We start from the raw sequence: 18,370 nt of genomic DNA, 5'->3' as shown, positions 1-18,370 counted from the left end.
GATGCTGTTTATAACCCAAAGACTGGCAAATGGAAAGTATCATCATGGGGGATGCATGACATGTGATAGAATAACATCATGCTTGGGTGCCTCTGGAAACCACAGCATCCACAAGGTGTTCAGGTAAATAACACCTTATATACCACTGAGAAATCCATTCATTTCCTAAGAGTTCAATTTTGAACTTCTGTAACAGGATGCAGTATCAAATCTGGGACTGACAGTGACCTGGATTAATTACCTAATTCTCTTGAAAGCCTCAAATTCTATAAAGCAATCCTATATTAGAATAACAACAAAGCCACAATAGCAGCACCTGCCATTTCCTATACTCTGAGCCAGCTGTGTGCTCAACTTTATGCCCATTATGTTATTCACTATCCCATAGCCCAGGTTAAGAAATAGCATTCTCCCTGTACCACAGATACAGAAGCTGAGATTTTAAGAGAGCAAGAGATTTGCTCAGAAGCCTGGACCTGAATGCACTACATTCTGTGTAAAATACAAGCTTTGTAAATTATTGTACTGGAATCTAGACTGCCCATGTGAATTGCCCTAACCCTAACCCCATCTGGAACACAACAGTTAGGTCCAGAAGCATATCTGATGTGCTTGTAAACTGCCAGAGGAAATAAATGTGCAATGTGGGACAGAAAATGATTGGGATTCTTCCACTGATGACCTTCATTGTACCTTTCTGATCTGACTGAAGGGAGGTGAGGACTTTTCACTTTAACCTTCCCATGTACCTGAGGGGGCAGGAAAAAGAACAAATGTCTGTGGGAAGCTTGGCATATACCAAGTGGCCCACCCCAAGCATGAAATTTCTTTGAAATCTGTTGCTTGATCTTTTTAAATAAAGCATATTGCTGGGTACAGTGGTGCACACCTATAATCCCAGCAACTTGGGAGGTTGAGGCAGGAGGATCTTGAGTTCAAAGCCAGTCTCAACAAAAGCAACCAAGTGCTAAGCAACTTAGTAAGACACTGTCTCTAAGTAAAATACAAAATAGGGCTGGGGATGTGGCTCAGTGGTTGAGTGCCCCTAAGTTCAATCTCCAGTACTCCCCCAAAATAAATAAATGAATAAAGCATGACAAAGTTACATCTTTACTCCATAATATATCAATTTTTAATAAAAATAATGTTATACATTATTGATCATTACAGAAAGGGATACTTCCAGAAACTTCACCATGCTTGGTTCTACAGTGCCATGAGCTAACAGAGCATTTGGATAGGCCAGGGCTGGACAAATGGTACAGTTCAACAATGGAGAGAGACCTCTCTCTTCCTCCCTTTCCTTTAAGACTACCTTGCAGATAATGAAAGGTGATTTGATGAAGAATATATGATAACTATGCTAGAAAAGTCACAGCTTGAGAAGGATCAGATATCTCATCTTCTTCCAATAAAAACAATCTTGACAATTATAAAAGTAAAGTACAGTCTGTTTTGCAGACTCAGCAGGGATATGTTTTTCACACAATAGAATGGTAGAAGTCAAATCTTAAAGACTTTGGATCTTTAAGCCCACTGGAGATACCAATGAACACATTTTCACTCTAATAGCGTTGAAAGGGCAAATGAAGTCCCGTGAAAAGGACTAAAATTATCCCCCTTTCATTCATCAGGCCTAGGTTCCCCTGATTCTTTGTAAGTTTAGGAAGATATTTAAAGTATCTTACTTCAAAACAAGTATTATTTATTCTAGATTCATCCTTGACATTTTCTTGGTTCATGGCCTCCTCTACATCTTACTGTCTGAAGATGATAAAGGAAATTCTGATTTGCTTTCTATTCAGAATAAACATATTGGATTATGCCCCAAAATATTTCCAAAGAACTCTCACAAATACTAGGTATTTTACACTAATTTAAAGATATTTATTTACAAGAGAGACTAGTCTGAAGTCAACCAAAAAGTTAAACCACAGAGCAGTACAACATGACCGTTTGCTTATAAATTCTGAGTGAAATTCAAAGGATTCTCAGGCATACAAATGTTGCAATTCATGCTGAACTCTTATATCTTAAATTATAGTAAATTTTTTTTGTAAGGTATCTGTAGGGATGAAAATCAAAGTTAAGACAATTGATAACCATATTAATAGCAGTTGATGAGTGGCAGACATGGTAGCCATTGGAAGAAAGAGATAGAATAAGAAAAAGTAATGATGTCCCGCAGTTTTTGATTTCAATTTAGAAACTGTAGGGATTTCAAGTCAGTCAATGTTCAGAGGAGCAAAAATCCTTAGAGATGAGCACACTCCTCAGGATAAAAGGTGCTCTTGTTTGAATGGTTAAGAGATGCTCTGCAACTCCTCTGTCCTTCAGGCCTGGAGATATTATCTTGTAATAACCTTTGGTACTAGTGGACTCTGAGAAGCAAGGTAGTTATGTGAGCTGCACATGTGCAAAGCTAACTGTACTATGTAACCTAGGTAATTTGATATAACCCTGGAATAGATAATAAACTGGATGGGCTTTCCCACGGAAATCACTTCTTGCTCTTTGCCATGCTGTGTGCTTGCCTCTTTATTAGCTCTCCGATTAACCCTTACAGCTGGACCCCAATTAACATTTACAAGGAATTTTTTTTCATATTAATAGAATAAAATAAGTGTCTCAAAGTATTAGTTAAGAATAGAACAGAAATTACTAATTGCCTTTGCTTATATCTGTCATGGTTAACATGTGACTGAAGAAATGATTAAGATTCTCCAAGTGGACTAGGCTGGCTTCTTGATTTGTCTGCACACCTCTCCAGTTGTGTGCAAGTGGTTAACTTTCATGACAGATACTAAAAAAAAAAAAAAAAAAGGGGGGGGGATTAAAACATCAGTTCTAACATGATACAACTGGAAAATGATGCAAAGAAAAAATATTGGGAAACTAAGGACAGGCTTACATGAAAGATTATGAATTTACATGGAACAGCCTGGGCATTATTAGAAATGTGGCAGTGAGTAAGTAAGGAAAATAGATCATCTTCCATCTGCAGACAATTAAACCCCAAACAGATGCTCCATAATATTTGAAATATCCTTCTGCATCCTAAAAACACTATTGCTTCTCGTAACTACGTAAGTGCAGTAATTGAGTTTAAAAATGCTGAGTGAGTTTTTTGCATGTTATTAATGCATCCATTCTAGTTTTGCTAAGTAAGATGAACAAATTGGTCAGAAAATAGAGAGTTCCCAATGCATTACCAAGACAATTTTCTAGAGTTGACATATTATCCAATTTTGCACATGGATATACTTTGCACATGGAAAAATGTTGTTTCTAAGACTTGTTACAAAGTTTGGAGCAATTCCAAGATCTATATACATAATAATTTTGCTTGGTCATAGATTACAGTTGTTCAACTCATACTCCTCCTGCATTGTTATGTATTACTTACAGGACGATCTCATTCACTGTACTTTTGAGAAAAATGATGTTTTATTGAAAAACAAGTCTCTTTTCCATCATCCAAAATGGTAAATGATATGAACAAAAAGTTATTTGAAAATCATTATGGTGGTCAGCCAGGCATTCAAAAAGTACAAAGAACTCAAACCACAATCCAAGGCTAAACAGTACAATGTATGTTAGGAAGGATTTTTATGTAGTGTTTACGTTCCTCTTCAGTCCTCTTTGTGAAGTGTTTATTTGCGACTACCGTTTTTAGTTCAACCAAAATGCTTGATTTTATTACAAATTACTTTAAAATGAGTCAGTGAGCACATCTCTTGCTTTTACAAATAAAGTTTTATTGAGCCACCTGCAGTAATAAATGTCTGTAAATCTCAGTGACTTAGAAAGTTGAGGCCAAAGGATCTAAAGTTTCAGATTAGTTAGCAAGACTCTGTCTCAAAATAAAAACAAAAAGGGCTGTGGATGGAGCCTGGTGTAGGGCAGACACTCACTCAGTGGTATTTCATTTATGTGACTGGGCAGGAACCGTGCTGCCAGGCACACCCAGCTTCTGTGCCATCGTGTGGGGGTTCCTGTGGAGCAGAGGAAGTGATGCTCCTCCGCAGAAGTCCTCAGGTGGCCAGGTGTAGGACGGAGCTCCCAGGACTTCAAGGACTTCAAGGTGAAAATATTCAAGGTGAAAATATTCACCTTGAAGTAAATATAACATGGAAAGAGTAACTTGTTTTCATGGTAAGGTTTGTAATATGACATCTCTAATACTTTTTTGAAAAATATATAGCATGTGTTCGCATGTAGATTTTCTTATGATTTCTGGGTACATCCTATACTTCAAAGACAACATCTATCTATTGATACATTTAGGGTCTCCTGATGTATGGAGCTATGCACAGAAGAGTAAATAATATGTTGAACACATCACATATCCAAAGTGGGATTTCAATTGCATGCAGGGGGATCTTTTAGAATTAACTGAGCTGGTTTTTACCAACTGTTTGGCATGATCCCAGTATTTTTTGAAAAACAGGTTTGGGTCAAAAAAATGTGGACAGCATATAGTTTTTTAGGATTCTTTTTTTAGGGACCTCTTGGGGGGTCTTAATATACTTCTAATGTACAGTATGTAGACTAATTTAAGACAAGAAAAAAAATTTCTCTATGAAATTATGAATACTGCATGTACACATTCCTATTTCTAAATTTATAGCATAAATAATAGCATATTAGCATATAGGAGTGGACTTACTATATAATTTGTTTTCTTGGGCATTTAATACAAGTAATTAAAAGAAATCTTAATTCACTTTACATCTTGACATTCTTTTCAGTTCTTTTATCAGTACACTTTCATTCTGGTTTTTTGTTTTGTTTTGTTGTTTTCTTGTGGTGGTGGGGATTTAACCCAGGGCCTTGTGCACATGAGGCAAGCACTTTACCAACTGAGCTATAGCCCTAGTTCCAACACTTTCATTCTGTAGCATTACAGCCTAGAAATGATGTCCTTGGAACAAAAGTGTGAAAAGGAAAACAGTCTGGAGAAACTTCTCCAAGAGACTAGTGATTAAAAAAGGAAACATTCAGATTTCTGAAATTGGGTAGAAATTTTATCAGAACAACAGAAATCCTTCAGTTTCCCCAAGGCTTCCAACAAAGCATATTGTCATTCAGTACAAAATTGAGTTAAATACAATACTAAACACAGCGAAGCATTTTTTTTTTCATAAAAAAATCACCTTGAAGTAAATATAACATGAAAAGAGTAGCTTGTTTTCATGGTAAGGTTTGTAATACGACATCTCTAATACTTTTTTGAAAAGAATATAGCATGTGTTCGCATGTAGATTTTCTTCTGACTTCTGGGTACACTGCTGTTAGCCAAATTATAGCAAGAAAAGAACAAATTAAAGATAGAATCCCTGCCCTCTGCTGGTCAAAACAACAAACAAGCAAACGAAAAACTCAAAATCTTCAAAACTTGATATATTCATGAATCTGTACTTGGAATTCTTACATATTAGTCTATGCCTAACAAACAGTAGGCATTCAAATAATTTTAAAATTAAGTGGGTAAGAGGAAAGTATCAGTGTTACATTGTCAAGGAGAGACACGGGTGACATCACAATATGGAAAATATTCTATTACAAAACATTAATGTATACAGTTTAAGTTGTCATTATAATTAGAATGAATATACCTCATGATACAAAAGATCTAATTTACTATTAAGACACACTTTGATTTTTAAGTAGACCCTGTCACTTTAGAGTTGATCATTCATAAAACTTTCCAAAATTAAAATAAAAAGTTTCCACCCGACCAGTTACTATATGTAGCCGTAATGTACATAAAAGTTAAAGAAAACACATACTAATTACTAAGAAAGAATTGGACCAAATAGCCATTAAAAGAATACAGCTATAAAAATGTGAAATTAATTTTTAAAAATTTTGGAGAATCTAAGAATAGTTAACAAGATTTTGCATTCACTCCATGGTACTGATTAAATTGGGAGAATCACATGAAACATCACTCATACCCTACTGTATAGTGCCTTCACCTTTCAACTCAAAAGAGAATGTTCTCTGATGAGTCTGTCTACAGTGAACACACTGCAGTCAGATGTATCTATGGGCATCTCATCTAGACATACAAATTAAAGGAGGATACATAAAAATATAGGCAGTCTTCCAAACATGAAGATATGTAATAATAAAACTTAGGCTTTCTATGAGACTATATTTAAGATGATGAGTGTCAAAATATATCTCTGGAATATGACTAAAATAATAACTTTAAATTTATAAATGGTATGAGATATATTTTTATATATACCCTTACTTAAAATTATAAATGATTTCTTTGTGAAAACAAATCCACCTCCATATTTTCTCTATAAAGATAACTGTCAACAGTTGTTTCATGAGAACACTGAAATCTTTGTGTTCTTAAGACACTGCTTAGGAAAGCAGTTCAATATCTGAATACTCAATTAAGTTGCCATGCTGTCAGCAACAGGATGTGTGAACTCTTAAATTTCAAACATTTGTATTGCATAGTATTAATACAGTTCTTAAACTAATTATTTCAATGTTTAGACTGTGCTGCAAAAACAATTTTTAGTATAAACAAGGGAAAAATTTCTCATTATAAAGGTGGTGAAATATTATGCTGCTGCAAAGGGGGAAATGCTGGATCTGTACATGTAGAACTTCATAAAAAAGCACAAAACGGTGTTATTTTGCCTGGAGGGAGATTATCTTCCAAGGTTTCCAACTGTACTATGATTTTATGAAACAAAAATAACAATGTTAGGCAGTAAACAATAAAATGTTTCTCTATTTCCCCCAAAGAGATTATTTGGATAGAATCTGTTGCTGTGTAATATTTATAAATGACTCAGAAAATAGAAGTGGGGAATATTTAGTCAGTTAGTAATCTGACTGCCTAATCATCCTTTGGTGAACTGAAAAACAAATTTCAATATTGATGAAATCTAGCTGATAGAAGAAAATGATCCAAACCACCCTCTAATTCAATTTATTGTGGAAACCGCAAACTTGCCAGGTTTCCATATTTACTAGTGTGTTATTTATATAATTACTTAATTATGTGGATCAGCATGATGAGGTCAGAGGCTCAAACTACACAATGGTATAAAAAAAAAAAAACATAAGACAAATTTGAAAGAAACTGAAAGAATGGACATTTTTTTAAGCTGTCTGTTTTATCTCAACTCCCTAAGGTCTCCCTCCCAGTAATGGGAACAAAGCCCTTAAAGCTGTTCCAGGAAACAGCCCCAAACAGAGAGTAAAAGAGTAAATTGAGCCTGATAGCCAGATAGTGCTCAAACAGTAGGATTACCAGAAACTACTGACCAGAATCTACACCCTGTTGTAAAACATTGTGAAACATGTTGTATGTTATCAGCAAACCCAGACCCCCTTTGAAATTTCCCGGCAGCTTTGTTCCCCATTTTTCCTTTTTTTCTTCCCCCTTTTCCCCCTTTCATGTGCGACCCCTCCCGATGTGTGGTTTCTGTCTTTATAAACCTACAAGATTTTCTGCTAGGGACTGGACTCCTGGACTCCTGCGTGAGCCAGGAGTCGGGTCCCAGCGCGCTGGAATAAACACCTCTTGTGGTTTGCGTCAAGTGACGCCTCCTGTGGTTGATTGGGGTTGCCATTGATCCATGGGACAGAGTTGGGGTTTCCTTTTTGGGGGCCTTACATTACCTCCTTTGATGGTAATATCCCTGTTAGAGGCTTTTCCTCTTTCCTTCATGGAAAAATAAATTCTTGAAAGAGCTGTCTACACTCTATGCTACCATGTCATCACTTTTCATTTATTCCTCAATCAACTGTAATTTAACTTTCACCTTTACCATTCCACAGCAACTTTTGAATTTTCTTATCCACAGCAAGAATATGTCGCTATTATATGTGCAAAGAGTAACAAATTAGAAGTGACAGTCACTATCTAAAATTGAATGTCTTGAGCTGGGCATAATAAACTGCAATTGTAGTTCCAACTGCTGAGGAAGCTGAGGCAGGAGAATCACTTGAGCCTAGGAGTAGCCTGGGCAACACAGGGAGAATCCTGCCTTAAAAAAAAAAGAAAAAAAAAAAAAAAAAAAAGGAAAGGAAAGAACAAACAAAAAGGTATAGCTATTTCACCAAAATATAAAATTGGATTAAAAAAAAAGCTGTTTGGCTATTTTATAGAACTTTACATGTTGGAATTTTAACAAAAATTTTTATTGATGTCTGTCTGAGGCAATTTGGGAAATGGACCTCACATTGTAGATATATAAGTAATTGCTCTGCTTTGAATATCACAATGCTTAATACAATTTGCTAATATACCTATTAAGTAATTCCCCACACATTTTCTACATTGAAAAAATAGTGACTGCAATAGACAGGTGGGAAGCTGAGTGCTGGGTACTGTATAAGGGATTCTTCTGCAGTGGGGACTAATTTATGACTCTAACAATAGAGTTGAATTATCTCCACAGGCCTAGACAGCATCCAACTAACTGTCTTGGGGCCCTGCTTACCCTTCAGGCGACCCATTATATTAGAGTTGACTAAATTTGGCCCACCCTATCCATGAAAAAATGGGTTTCTAAAAAAAACTACTATAGCTGCTGGGTGTGTGGTGTACATGTGAATCCCAATGATGATGGAGACAGAGGCAGAACAACTGCAAGTTTGAGACTAGCCTTGACAGCTTAGCAAGATCTAGTCTCAAAAAAGGGATGGGGATGTAGATCAGTAGTAGAACTTCTCTGGGTTCAATCCCCATGCCCCACATCCCCCAAAGAAACAACAACAACAACAAAAGCTGTAGTTAATAGTTAGCTACCAAACACTGGATAGAAATTGTTCTAAGTGCTTTATATTTTCCACTCTATATCATGTCAACAACTACAGTAATCATAACAACAAAGTGCCTTAGCATGCCTTTTCTGATCATCAGCTTACTTAATACTTTCAATAACTATAGTGAGTAGGTGACATTGCTATATTTTAAAGATACTGAAATTGGGTTGTAGGGAGGTAAAATAACTTGCCCAAGGAAGTTGGGAAGTACTCCAGGTAAGCCAGGAACTACACTACTTCTACATGTTGCTAATGGGTGTGTTTGAAATTTGACTGGCCAGGAATACAACTTCCTGTGCAAATACAGCAATTCCCTCTTCATCATCTGGGTGACAGTAATGTAAATTCTTTCAATTAAAAACTACTGATAACTTCCATTGCCTCAGTGCTAGTAAGTGCTAGTGAAAGTGGTTTTCTTCATACTTTCCTTTTTCTCTTCCTCACTGCTTCTAACTAGCACAGTGAAGACGTTATTTGGGAAGGTTCAAGGATGTAGAGGATGAGAAAAGACATGGTAATAAAAGATAGAAGGGAAGAGAAGAGGTTATTGTCTCTTCCATTTCATTAAATGTCAGTGTAATACCCACAGGTACCAGGTCTTCAAGTTTAATGGAAGGGGAGAAGCTCCAAAGGTTGCCATTGGTTGGCTTTTCAAATGCTAGGAATATGCATAAAGCAGGCTATTTAAATGACGGACTATGTGCACAGTTCTAAAACTCACTGAGATACAGCCCATTACTGATTTAGGATTTAAGCCATACATATAAAAGTTAAACATAAAACAAATCTGTAAGCATAATATCCTTCCTCCTTGTTTATATCCTCATTCCAGTACCTGGTAAATCAATAAGGGATTATCTTCTGCAAATCAAGAAATCTTGAGCTTAATAACTCACCATGTTGTTGGAGCTTCAGCATCTCCCATTTCACATTCTTCTATATCCATCCCCTCATCTCTGTCCTCGGTGTGCTAAATTTTAAAAAATGGACAGCCTGTCATGAAGTAGTTAACAGGAAGAAGATAAATGCTAGAATAGGTCATGCACATACTGACAGACAACCATTATTAGAGAATTCTGGTTACAGTAACATCCAGACAAATAATCGTTAAGACAATGACAGGAATCCAAAAACTAAGGAGCACTATGATAATGACATAACACAGGCATAATGATACAGTTAAAAGATTTAAACCAGTTTTTTTCTCAACAGGACAACAGATTCTCTGAAAAAAAAATGGTTTATGGCTAAATGTTTTGAAAATACATGCAATGACAAAAACAACACAATAGTGAAAAGGGCAGTTTGAATGAAGAAGTAATTCCTAGAAGAAAAATAAATTTTAATCAATATGCAGTAAGTTCAACTCTAATAATAATCAAATAAATGTAAACTAATATAAATAAGACATTTTTTCAGATGTTTATATCAAGTAAGCAAAGTTTTGAAAAACTGAAAATTCCCAGTTTTCGTGTGGCTGGGAAAATGGGAAGGCATTCTCCACCTGCCACTGATGGCAGTATAAAATTGGTATAGTCGTTTTGAGAAGTAACTGGTTAATAGCTCCAAAAATTTGAAATGTGTATATATTTCAACCCAGAAATTTTACTTACCTGAGGAAACACCTGTATAATTTAGGAATGATATATACAATACTACTCACTGCATTTCTGTTAATAGTTTTTTATAGTATTTGAGATAACCTAAATGTCTAATCATGTGCAATTATGACATATTCTTTTATCATGAACCATTTAAATGTACTGATGCAGAAACACATCAAAAAAAGAAAATGAATTTAAGAGCAGTATTTATTATATAATCTAATTTGGGAAAAAATAATATAAGTTTGTAAATATATGCAAAGTTCTATAAGGTTAGGAAAACATTATAAATGGTTAGAGAAATAATATGTATTCTGTGTCAAACATTCAAAATATATTTACAACAGAAAGTATAGCTACTCCATAATCTACATTACTAAAGTAAGTATAACTATTGTATAAATTCCATCCAATAGAAAATCACGTATTCCATAATCTACCTTAAATTTCAGATTAGTTATACTTTCTATTTTAAATAGTTTGAACTTTTTTTTTTTTACATAAAAACTCATTATTTCTATGAATTACAAATAAGGTTTTTAAATTTTTGAGGACTAAAGAGGCTCATTCATGTGAATTATTTCAACAACAAACTTATAGAGATGTTCTGTGAGGTTTTATATCAGTCCCAACTTCTGATTCCGGGTGCTTTCTTGCACCTTAGTATTGAAAACAGTGACATTTTCCAGATTAAACTGACTCTGCAAACTAAGACCTATTAAAAAGATTTTCAGAACAAATCAACTGACAACTAGACTGTGTAAGAATATAACTTGTCAAATAAGCAAAGCATATAAAATGCTAAATCCATAATTACATAAAAGATCCATAATTACATAAAAGTATGTACAATTTTCACATACATTCTTTGTAAAAAAAAATTTTTTTTTTTTGAGACAGTGTCTCACTGTGGCACACAGGCTAGTCCTGAACTTTTGAGCCCAAGTAATCCTCCCATCTCAGTCTGGGACTATAGGCATGTACTACCAAAACAGGCTATCTGAAATTCACATCTTCAAGATTCCTCTAGGGTTCACAGGGAATTTGGTGAGAGAGTACAATATTTACAATATTTAACTGAAAATCCAAAAAGAGACATAGAACAAGAGGCATACACAACATCTGAAGCAACATTGGCTAATATTTTCATAAATGGGATAAAAGACAATAATCTACAGATTTAAGGTGCCCAAAAATTCCCATGCAGGATAAAGAAGAAACTCAGACATAGATACATCATAGTAAAACTAAAGAAAACCAAAGAAAAAGAAAATCTTAAGGACAGAGAAAAAAACCTAAATTACCATAAAAAAAAAAACAACTAGATATCTGTATTTGTCTATAGAACAATGGAAGACAGGAGATAAAGATTATTTCCCATGGGATGAAATCTTACATCTAGTGCTAATCTAGAATACAAAATTGACTAGAACTATTATACAAAAATAAAAGAGAGCCAGGAGTGGTAGTACATGCCTATAATTCCAAGAATTCCGGAGACTGAGAAGGAAAATCACAAGTTTGAAGCCAGCTTTGGTAACTTAGCTAGACTCTGTCTCCAAGTTAAAAAAAGGACTGAGGATGTAGCATCCTGAGGTTCCCTTATACCAAAAAAAAAGAAAGAAATATGGACACAGTGGTACATATCTACATATTTCAGTGTGATTCAACTGCACATTATTATCAATAATCTTTGAAAATAAAGAATCAATAGCATGGATTCAGGATAACTTACCTATTGGAACTGGTATAACTGTTTATAAGTAAAATAAAACTAACAATTTTCTATACTATTTTTCAACTTTTCAGAATCACTTTCATTATTATTATTGCAAAATTCAATCCAATAAAAACTAGAAAATTTTCTGCAAAGAAATTATTTACTGTATGAAAACTTACCTGATTTTTCAGATAGAAGGAAAAGCCTGGTCAAAAAGAGTTGAATCTGTCCACAGAAGGCTGTACTCTGAGATTTAGATTATCTTCTTAGAAGATCTAACAATACAAAGAACTGAATGTTACACAGAATGTCTTAAAACAATATCTAACATTCTTAACCAGTATGACTGTTTTCCTAAAGAAATGGTTCTCACAATGGAGGAAGAAACCATTGTCACAACAATTACTATCTGCAACAAAACAAATTCAGCATTGATAAATTTACTACATTTTTCTCACTTTCAAAAGTTTGTACCTAGAACAGAGCTTAATGTTAATGATCAGTTTTAATAAATCGACTATTTCCTAAAAATGAGGATAGTAATGTCTATCTTAAAATGTGATCATTGAAGGGGAACTGGGGAACAAAACTGACCAGATTAAGAAAATGCAACAACAAAATCTACTATTTTATATGTAATTATAATGCAAAACAGCAACAAAACAACAAAAGAAACTCATGTTATCATTCGTATGTAATGCACCCACCTATTCTTGTGGTCACATATACATTTTTAAAAATAATCATTTTTTCACTGAATTATTTACCATTGAACATCCACAATAATTCTTCCCAGCAGAACAGAATGTACTATGGAGTTTAGACAGAAATTACTAATATTCTTCAGAAGCTGTCACACCCCTTCAATAATAAGTCACAGGAAGTAAAATATTAAATATTAAAGGGCACTGAGAATCTACTGTGCTTTCACTTTTGTCAACCAGATAACATTTTCAAAAAAGTAAAAATATTTTCAGGAATATAACACAATACTGAGTACCTGCTATAAACACCTGAAAGTATACATCTTCAAGTTACTTTTTACTACTCAATCAAGCTTTGCACTCAAATTTTTCTCCACATGGTTTATTTGGCTCTCCCAAGACAGCACAGTATAAAATTCTTTCATGGGGACAAACATTTTGGCAATCAGCAATATTAGAAATATAATCAAAAAACCAAAATTAATCTCAGAACTCAGGATCTATTCAAAGACAATGTTAGCAGGAAAAGAAACTAACACAATTACTATTGTGCAGCAACATTATTTTCCCTAAGTGAGTATTGTGTCACATTGATGCAAAGGAAGACAATCCAAAACGTTTCCCAGCGATACAAAAGGTCTAGATGCAGTACAAATACCTTCAAGAGGAGCATAAACCAATTAAAAAGTTTTAAAAACTTGAGTAAAATAACCTATGAAAAATAATTCTGAAGTATATCTTAAAAGGTACACTTTGTCACTCACATCAAAGTTTTATAGGGACAAGAAACAGAAGCAACCTAAAGTCCAAATAGATACACTTAAGTAATTTTTGATATGTGCACTCAATAATAAAGGTGAAACAGTAATTTTTTAAATAATATGTACAGAATTTACTATATGTGAGGTACACTAAGAGCTGTAAATATACTTCTTATAACCCTATGAGATAAATCATATTATCTTCATTTAATAGAATGGAAAAACCAAGACACAAACAAGTCAAATAACTTGTTCAGGATCACAGAGCCAATAAATGGCAGAGCTGGGATACAAGCCTAGGGAGTCTGGCTGCAATCTATTCTCTTCATCACTAAGCTTTGTGAGAAAATATAATGCAATTATAAACAACGGTTATGATGACTACAATAACTTGGAAAATGCTTATGATATAAAGTTCAGTGGAAAAAGTAGGATTCAAAACTGTATGTGTATCTCAACAATATATTTCTTTAAAAGACGAGAAAATCTATACCCACATACCAAAATGAATGGTAGTTTTTTAAAGCTGAAGAACTAGGACTAGGAGGTTCCCTTTTTCTCATTTCTGAATGTTTTGTGCTGTTGCTAAATTATCTTTGATTTAAAAAGATTATCTTCAAAAACAGATGAAAAGGTTTGATTTAGTTTCAACTATGATTTAACATTTGAAATAATAATATTGTTTCCGGGAAAAGCATGATTAAAAATGTTAGGTTGTCTCTAAAGACAATGTTACTAAAGAATAGCAGTATATTAAAGATTTTTCTTAAAAGACTATTCAGACTAGCTAAAATACATTTATATTCCTATTTTTTTTTCTATTTTAAGGTAATGGTACTAACACTGTGTTTTAAAAGTGTACACTTACACACGGTATAGGGGGAAAAAATCTAGGGGCACTGTAAGCCCCAAACACTGAATCCATAGAATATATCCAGAAAATATAAGTACTATTTTCAGCTCTACTATGCACTGGTAAGGCATCAAGAATGCAATGTGAGAATACTGCCTAGAACCAGTGGGTGGCTTAAGGCAGCATATTTCAACTCATCACAAGGGTTGAAATAATAAGAAATATCTAACAGGACACCGTCCATGGGCATTGTCTAGAAGAGGCTAGACAACCATCTATCAAGGAAGTTGTAACAGGGAGGCAGACTGGGTCAGAGATAAGAGATTAGATTAGATGACATTATAGTCCTTAATGAAACTCTGATTCTGTGATACTCTATGTCCTGTATATCCAAGAGGCATATTCTTTTCCCTTGTTACATTGTAGTCTGTAACACATGCAATAATTAAAAAACTTAGAAAAATTATCTGTATTCTACTATCAAAAAATATGAGTCAACAGAACTAAGCAAGGACCTGGGAATTTCATTTAAAAACACAGAATGGCTCATGGTGATTCTGATGAGCTGGCAGGAACCATTGGGTTATATGATTTCTGACAACTTTCATGGACTGTACCCCAGCTTCCACACTAATCTCTCTGATCTTCTTAACCCTGGCCACAGATACCCCTCTCTAGTTTCTAAACATTCACATTTCCATAGTTAGGTCTGGAAACTAGCAAGATTTCCCTCTGAAGGTGACTGGGAAAAATTGGAGCTGCTCTTGGGGGACAGTTCTGAAATCCAGGAGACTCCTGTTGTCCCTAGTGCTTTATATGTAAATATATAGGCAAAAGGTCTTAGGACAGAATGAGGAGGACCCAGGACTAGGATGGTGAAGGAGCTGAACAACCCCAGAACAGGGGGCCCCTCTGTGCATGTCAGTCCTGAAATGATCTGATGAGACTATTGATGGACAGGTTGGGAGCTGAGGGAGGGAGGGGGTGGTGGGGTCACAGCAAGTGGCAAAAGGACAGAGGAAAGGAGAGTGGCCCCAGGATGGTCCAGTTGCAGAAAAGTCAGGCACTGGGCTACACTGTCATGTTCTTCAGTCTGCAGTTTACTTCATGAGAACTGGAGATATTGGAGGTGCAATGTGAATGTGAAAAAAGACAGCCTGAGATTTATACATTAATTTTAAAGCTCTTGCTACATACGTAAAAGTGGCCTTAAATTGTTGATCCATTACTACTACTTTTGCTCCTGGCAATAATGTATAATAAGCATTATGAAATGAGTTATTCAACAGTGAGAGAATTGGACATCCCTTCAGCGGTTACTGCATAAGTTTTTATTACAAAACACAAATGGTATACCTTTACTGCATGTACAAACAGAGAAACAACATGTATCCCATTTGCTTTACAATAAAAATTTTTAAGAAAGAGCTAACAGAAAAAAACTTTATGTGATTTTTCCAATGTGACACTGCCATAACACATCCATAATTTCGCATTTAGTATATTTTCATTTTTGCAGAAGTGAAATGTAAAAGGTAAGATCTGCCACTGTGTTTTGCCAACTGAAGCTATAATGGTGACACTGAAAACAGTGGCTTCTGCATTAATAATCCTTAACCTTGCTTGTTTGATAGATGCATTTGCTCTCCCCTGAGGCTACTTATGTTAGAACTGTAGAATTTTTATGAATAATTTTTGGTTTCAGCTGCAAAGAGAAATGAAATTGAGATGGCCAGCTCACTTGGGATGTGATCTGCTCATTTTTCTCAAATCCTAAGAATACCCCAAGAAAATTACCATTTAAAAGAAACAATCAAATCAACTAATGAATGAGAAGTAAACACACTAAGAATTGTTCCATAATGGTGACAACTTGGGAATATTTTATTTAGCCCAGATTCAAAAACAGAACTGGTAGCCTGTTAAAAGAGCATTTTCTAAGGACAGTTTTCAGGTGAAGGACTTCGGCAGAATTACAGGGTTGGGAAAGTTCCCCAGTCCACTGGAATTTTAGTTGGTGAAAGTAAAAGAAGAGAAAATTGGCATTAGAGGTACAACAAAAGACACCTTTTTAGAAGGGGTGGCCAAAGTGATGACATAAATGATGACATTAAGTAGAGTTTACTGTTAATAAATTTCAGTGGCTCCTATATGATGACAAATCCCTTCTCCGGCTGGCATAGGTTTTCCTGCTGCACAAATCATTGTCCTTTACCTGGCTCATTCTGGTTAGCAGGTACTTGCCATATATCTTCTAGATTGACTTTACCCCTTCATAGTTTTTATAACTCTTTTTTATACTAAAATTAGGCACAATCTTCCTGCTGTCCCCATGAGCACCCTTTCCTCTAAACCAAATGATGATGTTTACATTTCATTTACACTCTTCTGCAAAATACTCCTTTTAGACTAACATAAAAAGGATGCCAACATTTACTGTGCATATTTTCCTGTTTCTCTCTACATAATTGGTTTTGTAGATTGTTTCTAGGTGTATTGCTAAAACATATGAAACTCTTTTGGGCACTGTTATGGTTTGGATATGAAGTGTCCCCCAAAAGCTCATGTGTGAAAAAAATGCAAGAGGGTTCAGAGGACAAATGATTGAGTTGTAAGAGTCTTAATCCAGTACAACTTCTTCAAGCCTAAAATCAACACCAGTCTCATAAGAGTAACACAGTAAGTTAATGAATAAAGTAAGCACACACTACGAGCTATTGGACAAAAAATAGGCAAGGAACACTGACTGCACTGTGGAGCTTGTTTAAGTATGCCTTACCCACGGTGGACTTGCAGGCATCCAGAAGGTGTCCTCGGTGAAACGCTCCCTCAGGCTGGACTTCCCACCCCGCGGGAGCCCATGATGACCTGCAGCTTGAAGTCCGCCGGCCTGGGGCGTTGCTTCCTCCGACACGCCTCGCCATCTACACCGCCAGGGACCCGCGAGTAAGCGCTACCGCCGCCACCGCTCTGCATCCAAGCAAGCAAATGGCTGGTGCTCGGCCGACTGCCCACCCGCGCTGACCCGGCCGCGCGCCGCGAGTTCCGGAGCTTCCATGGCCTCTGCCGCGCGCGGGGCCTCGCCCAAGCTGGGCGTCCGCGCATGACGGCGCCCCAGCGTCCTGCGGCCTCTGCGATGCTGCCGCGAGGCCGGCTGATCCCCGCGCCCAGCTCCCTCCGCCTCCTGAAGAGGAGCCACGCTCGCCGCCCCAGCCGCGGGCCACCGCTAGTAGAGGAGGAAGGGAAGCGGCTCAAGGGCAGTAACTGCAACAGCGTCTCTGAAGAGGAGGGGCAAGACGAGCATGCGTGGAGGGGAGGGGCCGCGTGGGGAGCACGCGCGCGCCCCCTGCCGGCCAGAGGACTGTAGTCCTACCGCTGCGGGCCGCTCTGAAGAATTCTGGCATTTTATCCACCCTTCCTGCTGTTTTCCTGCTTCCTCTTGGTCGCCAGATTTCGCTTCCCTATTCTTTCTGTTGGCTATTTAGGCTTTTATGTTTCTTCCATCCCCTCTCTTTTCACTCCTTTCAGTACTTTCACTCTGCACAGACCCCAAACACACACACACACACACACACACACACACTCTCTCTCTCTCTCTCTCTCTCTCTCTCTCTCTCTCTCTCTCTCTCTCTCTCTCTCTCTCTCTCTCTCTCTCTCTCTCTTTCTCCTCTCTCTCTCTCTCTCCTGGATAGTCTCTTGTATCCCTGAGCTAAACTCAAAGTCTTGCAGTGTCCCACAAAGGTCCTGAAGCCAGGCATCACGCGGTGCCAACTCTAGGTTCTTGTCTAGACCCACTTTGCTGCATAAACACCGCTTAGGGGAGGAAGCCCCTGCGGACTGCTTGGTCTTTCCATGTCTCCTCTGTATTGCACTTTCCACGGAATCACAGGAAATGAGTTATCTTAACTCCATTGCTGACTCAA

At 36.4% G+C, this 18,370-nt stretch overlaps 1 protein-coding gene across 17 annotated transcripts in view; it reads right to left on the bottom strand.

Moving 5' to 3' along the window:
- The window catches only part of LOC306642727 (THO complex subunit 1-like), a 192,735-nt gene extending 175,211 nt beyond the window's left edge, over window positions 1–17,524 (bottom strand). For 7 of the 17 annotated variants that reach the window (XR_013758610.1, XR_013758611.1, XR_013758612.1 and 4 more), the window contains exons 1-2: window positions 12,309–17,493; window positions 9,702–9,775 (exon numbers count right to left, since the gene is read on the bottom strand). The gene's annotated coding sequence lies outside the window, so the exon portion shown is untranslated. Of the gene's footprint in view, window positions 1–2,199; window positions 2,804–7,656; window positions 8,021–9,701; window positions 9,799–12,308 lie in introns of those variants that run through there. The other 10 variants (XR_013758608.1, XR_013758609.1, XR_013758623.1 and 7 more) reach the window with 9 other exon arrangements.
- Window positions 17,525–18,370: the final 846 nt, after the last annotated feature.

The sequence above is a fragment of the Sciurus vulgaris genome (assembly GCF_902686455.1).
Source record: "Sciurus vulgaris genome assembly, chromosome: 13".
In the NCBI taxonomy this organism is placed as follows: Eukaryota; Metazoa; Chordata; class Mammalia; order Rodentia; family Sciuridae; genus Sciurus; species Sciurus vulgaris.
The sequence above is the reverse complement of the archived record's forward strand: the minus strand, read 5'-3'. Positions and strand labels throughout refer to the sequence as shown.